General features: G+C 38.4%; 1 non-coding gene across 1 annotated transcript; it reads right to left on the reverse strand.

The window, feature by feature from the left end:
* Nucleotides 1-3105: 3105 nt before the first annotated feature.
* Nucleotides 3106-3212, reverse strand: LOC145950206 (small nucleolar RNA R71). Its single transcript, XR_014428313.1, has one exon. It is a non-coding gene; the product is annotated as a small nucleolar RNA R71 (small nucleolar RNA).
* Between the last annotated feature and the right edge of the window lie 3536 nt (nt 3213-6748).

The following is a 6748-nucleotide window of genomic DNA, read 5'->3' on the forward strand; positions in this document are numbered from 1 at the left end:
ACAAAAATCCGAGGTCGAATTCGAACCCCGACATGATTAACTTAAGGTCGAGTTCGAACCTACACTTAACCAAAATCCAAGGTCGCATTCGAACTCCGGAATGGTTAACTCGAGGTCGAGTATCACAAAAGATAGAAACACACAACAGACATTGAACATGTGTCTCAAAACGTGCAGACAACAAAAAATCAAGTCTAAACGCAAAGGCAAAGAAAAGCGCAAATGGACAAAAAATACACATATATACAACAATGTTTTCAAAGTTCCACAATTGAGTTCAGAGGAGAAAAATAAAGCAGGGAAAATTAAACTAGGCTATTACAAAATTTGGCCTACGCGGAGGCATTCTCACTAGAGCTATCCTCGAGGTCGTCCTCCTTTACCAACTTCCCAAAGCGAACTATTTTCTCCACATGCATGGCAGAGAAGTCGAACCCCAGGGCAAGAAGCCTTGCCTGGCGAGCTGCCTTGAAGAAACCCCGTTTATGCTCAACCACAATAGCTCGTTCAGTTTCCTCCAGCTTCTTCTCCAGCACCGCCCTCTCCGCCTCCTGCTTCGCCAGCTCCACTCTCAAAGCGGCGACCTCTTCCTCTTTGCCGCCAAGGACGACCTCATCACAGAGGCGCTTCTCAGCCGCAACCACCAGATTACTCTTCAGGGAGGTCACCTCATCCTCCAAGGAGCGGACTCGACCACGGGAAGACGTCACCTCGTCTTCCAAGAAACGCACCCGACCTCGGGACACGGCGGCAAGTCCCTGCAGCTCGTTCACCTGGGAGGCATAGTTCTCGTTGGAGCGCAGGGCGATCTCCAGCGACTTCTGAACCCTCGCAAGGTCCCCCCTCGCAGCTCGAAGCTCGGCACCCTGCAATTTTGCTTCACCGAGGGAAGCACTAAGAACCTTCTTCTCCTCCTTCAGGACTTTGTTTTCGTCCCTCAAGGGTTGAACTCGGCCCCTCAGTCGGACCAGATCCTCCTGCTGCTTGGACCACCTATGCTTCTAGTGGTCCACAATGGCCATAGCCCTCTGTAGAAGGACCTAACAGCATCAAAGCTCTCCACGGGCCCGGCCCCTTCAATCATCTCCTGATCCTCCAAGCTCAGTGATGTTGTGAATTTTACTCGTATTTTAGCACTTTAATTCACAAGAATTCATAGCATAATCATGCATATCTTTCATGTTTTTAATAAATTTTTATATCATTTTCCTATTTTATGCTTTTCTTGGTATGTGTTGTGTTTTCTCTGAGCAGGATCAAGATTTAAGAATTAAAGAGGAAATGCTGAGCTACAGGGAAAATCACGGCCGTGATTCTAAATCACGCCCGTGATTCACCAGAGAAAATCACGGCCGTGACTCCCAATCACACCCGTGAACGCCACTGACCCTTCATAGATGTGCTCCAGAGAAGATCACAGTCGTGATTCTCAGTCACGGCCGTGATTCACTTCGCGTCCCAGCTTTTTAAGTTTTATGTTTTATTTTTATTTTATCTTTGTAATTTTTTATCTTGGTAGTTTTACCTTTTTACCCTTTTAGGTTATAAATTAGATGAGGTTAGCCTAGAACGGGGATTTTTTGGTTTCGGAGACAGTTTTTTAGTTTTTGACACTTGGAGAAGGTTGGGCGCCTGTGCCATCGACTCTAAGGTTTGCTTTTCTTTTATTCTTTTTTTCTTGGAGAACTACTATGAACTCCTGTGAGTAGTTTCCCTTTTTCTGGGATCAGGGCTTAGCCTCTGAGAACCTCTTTATTAATGCATTATTCAGTTTCTTAATTTTATTCCAATTCTTGATCTGTTCTTTTATATTTTATATATGAACTTTAATATTATTGTTTTCATAATAACATTAATTAAGGATGAACTGAGAGGAGAACTTGATTAGAATTATGATAAACAATTAATCTTAATTTTCATAATCATAGATAATTAGGGATGAACTGAGAGGAGAACCTAATTATCGGAACCTAAAGGAATAGACTTGAGTGTTAAATCACGAGAGTTGATTTAAGCTTTCGAGGAGCAATAGATTAACAAAGATCTTAATGGGTTTAATTGAACGTAATTACCACGAGAGTAGAGATTAATTTTAATTAAACACGTCCTCGTAGCCTGAGAAGGTGCAAGGATTAAATTAGGTTAAGACTACCTTCAAGATGGAATAGAATTAATTAATGAAAATAATAATTCAATAATGTTGGAACTCTTTGTGCGAACCCTAGATTCCCGGAAATCTCCTTATCTTATCTTAAAGTTTTATCTTATTCATTAATTGCATTACTATCTCTTTTACCATCGAATCTGATCTTATCATCTCAAAACAGAAATTCCATCTGTTTTAAAATTCAAATTAAAATACTAGTAATTCTAGGTCAAACACGTAGTCCCTGTGATTCGATATTTATTACTTGACGACAACCGTACACTTGCGGTTTTCAATACATCAAGTTTTTGGCGCCGTTGCCGGGGACTACGTCTCTTGATTTAAATTACAATTATTTTAATTCGAATTTTTTTAAAAAAAAAAAAAAAAAAAATTAAATAAATAAATAATTTTTTTTTTGTTTACTTCTCCAATTCAGATTTCACGGGTCACTTTCTTTTTTTTTTTTTTGCAGTGCCTTAGGGTTAATGCAAAAGAGATCTCTACGTCTTGGGAAACCAACACCACTTGATCCTGAGATTGAAAGAACTCTCCTGAGAAGGAAAAGAAACCTTTCTAGAGAATTTGACATGGCTGCACAACGAGATAATTTACCGCTTCGGGATTACTCTGCACCCGTAGCTCGTGGGATACCTGGAGGGGAGATGCAAACTGGAGCTACTGTACCAGCTTCTCTGGTGAATATGCTCAAATAGAACACCTTTGGAGGACTACCATCAGAAGATCCTAATGACCACTTAGAGGGGTTCTTGGAAATCTGTGAGACCCAGCAATTTGATGATGAAGTTTCTGATGGAATGCGACTCCGCTTATTCTCACTCACCTTGAGAGATAAGGCAAAGGTGTGGCTAAGAACAGTGCCTAGAGAAAAGATAGCAACTTGGGAATTATGTGAAAGAGCTTTTCTAGAGAAATTCTTTCCTCCTTCTAAAACTAAAGAATTGAGGAAGAAAATCACTAATTTCCAACAAGGCACTAGAGAGACTATTTATGAAGCATGGGAGCGGTTCAAAGGATATCTTCAAGCATGCCCACAACATGGCTTCAACCGTTGGCTTACCATCCAATTTTTCTTTGAAGGATTGGACCAACAAAGCACCATGATATTAGACTCAGCAGCTGGAGGATCTTTCATGGGGAAACCTATTAATGACTGCATGATTATTTTGGAAAATGTAGCCTCAAATCACAGCCAATACAGTGAAAGAGAAGTCACAGCAAGGAAAGGAACTCCGGGGCGATATGAAGTGAACAATATTGAGTTACTCTTAGCAAAATTTGATACTCTTAATCAAAGATTAGACAAGATGGAAAAAGCTAAGGTTAATTCAGTGGCTACAAATCAAGTATGTGACCTTTGTAGGGAACAAGGGCACACTGCAGTAGATTGTACCTCAATTTTTACTGGAGAAAAAGAAGATACTACTGAACAGGTGGCAGCTTCTCATAATTTCTATGACACTCCTCGAAGAGAGAAGAGTAATCCATATTCCAACACATACAACCCTGGTTGGAAGAATCATCCTAACTTTTCTTGGAAGAATAACCCAGTTCAAGGAACTAGCAATCAGCAACCTAATTTCCGTCCGTCCAATCACTTCATTAATGGGGAAGGAAATCCAGTACAGACACCCTCAATTCAACAAAGTGTTTCAAGATTAGAAAACCTTATGGAGAATTTTGTCACTAATCAAAAACAGACCAATGATTCAATGGCAAATTCTATTCAAAACCTTGCTGTCAAGGTTGAGAATATTACTCTCCACAACAAGATGCTGGAAAATCAAATTGCACAGTTGATGCCTAGTTCAAACAATTCTCCAGGTAAGTTCCCAGGTAAAACAGTTGCAAACCCAGCTGAAAATGTTAATGCTGTTACTTTAAGGAGTGGGAAGAAATTAGACAGACCTGTGTCTAATCAAAATGATAATATTGAGATTGATGAAGACGCTTCTCCTATGGTTGAAAAACCTGAAAAAGAGAGATTAGAAAAAGAAAAAGTATCTTCATCAAAGCCTCAAACTGTTTATCACCCTCCAATTCCTTTTCCTCAAAGGTTAGCAAGGACTAAACTTGATAGACAATTTGAAAAATTTTTAAATATGATCAAACAAGTGTATGTAAACATTCCATTTGTAGAAGCTCTACAACAGATGCCTACATATGCTAAATTTCTTAAGGATCTTTTAGCTAACCGAAGGAAATTGGATGATAGAGAGACTGTTACATTGATCCATCATAATTTGCCCAAAAAACTTAAGGATCCTGGTAGTTTCTCTATACCTTGTCTCATTGGAAATCTAAGGTTTGAAAAAGCCTTATGTGACCTTGGGGCAAGTATCAGTTTAATGCCTTTATCAATTTGCAAGAAATTAGATATGGGAGAATTAAAGCCTACAGCAATGTCAATCCAGTTAGCAGATAGATCTATAAAATATCCCATAGGAATTTTAGAAGATGTTCCAGTTAAGATAGGTAAATTTTTAATTCCGGGAGATTTTGTTGTTTTAGAAATGGAAGAGGACAAACAAATACCAATCATACTAGGTAGACCATTTTTGGCTACAGCAGGCGTGATAGTAGATGTCAAACATGGAAAATTGTCCTTATCCATTAATGATGAAACAATGGAATTTAATATTGCTAAATCTGTTAGACAACCTTCTCTTGAAAATATTTGCTGCAGGGTTGATATATTGCCTAAAGACATGGAGGAAGAAGTCATGAGATCTATTTTGAGGGATCCCTTGGAGAATTTTCTAGTTGGAGGAAAGCACATAGATCTTGAGGGGATTCAACCTAATTATGCTTGCTTGATCGATTCAAGTCCCCCGTGTAAAGAAAAAGATCCTCTAGTAGAAAGTCTTCTTGAGTCTTCAACAGATTGGCAAGAAGAAAACTCTCCAAAGTTAGAACTTAAACCACTTCCTTCATCTTTAAGGTATGAGTTTTTGGGGGCTAATTCCACTTATCCAGTCATAGTAAATTCAGCTTTAAATGAAAAAGAAACTGAAAAACTTCTCAATGAGTTGAGAAAATTTAGAAAAGTTATTGGATATACTATGGCTGATATAAAGGGAATTAGTTCTTCATTTTGTATGCATCGCATCTTCTTGGAGGAAGGATCCAAACCTTCAGTTGAAGCTCAAAGAAGACTAAATCCCAAGATGAAAGAAGAGGTAAAGAAAGAAATTTTGAAATTATTGGATGCTAAGGTAATTTATGCTATATCTGATAGTCCTTGGGTAAGTCCAGTTCATGTGGTTCCTAAGAAAGGTGGGATGACAGTAGTTAAAAATGATAATAATGAATTAATTCCCACAAGAACTGTGACTGGGTGGCGTATGTGTGTTGATTATAGAAAATTAAATAATGCCACTAGAAAGGATCACTTTCCCTTACCTTTTATTGATCAAATGCTTGAAAGGTTAGCAATGCATTCATACTTTTGTTATTTGGACGGATACTCCGGTTTTCATCAAATCCCTATTCATCCATTAGACCAAGAGAAAACTACTTTTACATGTCCCTATGGTACTTTTGCTTATAGGAGAATGCCTTTTGGCCTATGTAATGCACCTGCTACCTTTCAAAGATGTATGACTGCAATCTTTAGTGATTTATTAGAAAAAGAGATGGAAGTTTTCATGGATGACTTTTCAGTTTATGGTATTTCCTTTGATGACTGTCTATTAAATCTAACTAAAGTATTGCAGCGTTGCTCTGAAGTGAATTTAGTCTTAAATTGGGAAAAATGTCATTTTATGGTACAAGAAGGAATTGTCTTAGGACACCTAATATCTGGGAGAGGAATTGAGGTAGATAGAGCAAAAATAGAAGTAATTGATAAATTGCCTCTTCCAATTGATGTTAAAGGTGTTAGAAGTTTCTTAGGGCATGCCGGTTTCTACCGAAGGTTTATTAAAGATTTTTCAAAAATCTCTAAACCATTATCTAATCTACTTGTGAAAGAGGTACCTTTTAACTTTGATGTTTCTTGTAAGAATGCATTCTACAGGTTGAAAGAAGCTCTCACTACAGCTCCTATTCTGCAAACTCCTGACTGGAGCCTTCCTTTTGAAATCATGTGTGATGCAAGTGACTATGCTATAGGAGCTGTATTGGGACAAAGAAAGGACAAGAAGGTTCATGCTATATACTATGCCAGCAAGACTCTTGATGAAGCCCAAGCCAATTATGCAACAACAGAAAAAGAATTGTTAGCAGTCGTCTATGCTTTTGAAAAGTTCAGATCTTATCTTGTGGGGTCTAAGGTTATTGTTTACACAGATCACTCTGCCCTAAAGTATCTTTTTAATAAAAAGGATGCTAAACCTAGGCTCCTCAGATGGATTCTCCTTTTACAAGAATTTGATTTAGAGATTGTGGACAGAAAGGGAGTAGAAAATGTAGTAGCTGATCATCTCTCTCGACTTCCACAAGACCAAGCAACAAAGGAGGAACTCCCTATTAATGACAGCTTCCCAGACGAAAATCTTTTAGCAGTTGTTGTGAAAAACAGTCCCTGGTATGCAGATTATGCGAATTACTTAGCATGTGGAGTCCTTCCTGAAGACTTTA

The sequence above is a fragment of the Cajanus cajan genome, chromosome 7 (assembly GCF_000230855.2).
Source record: "Cajanus cajan strain Asha chromosome 7, NIPB_CcT2T_4, whole genome shotgun sequence".
Lineage (NCBI taxonomy): Eukaryota > Viridiplantae > Streptophyta > Magnoliopsida > Fabales > Fabaceae > Cajanus > Cajanus cajan.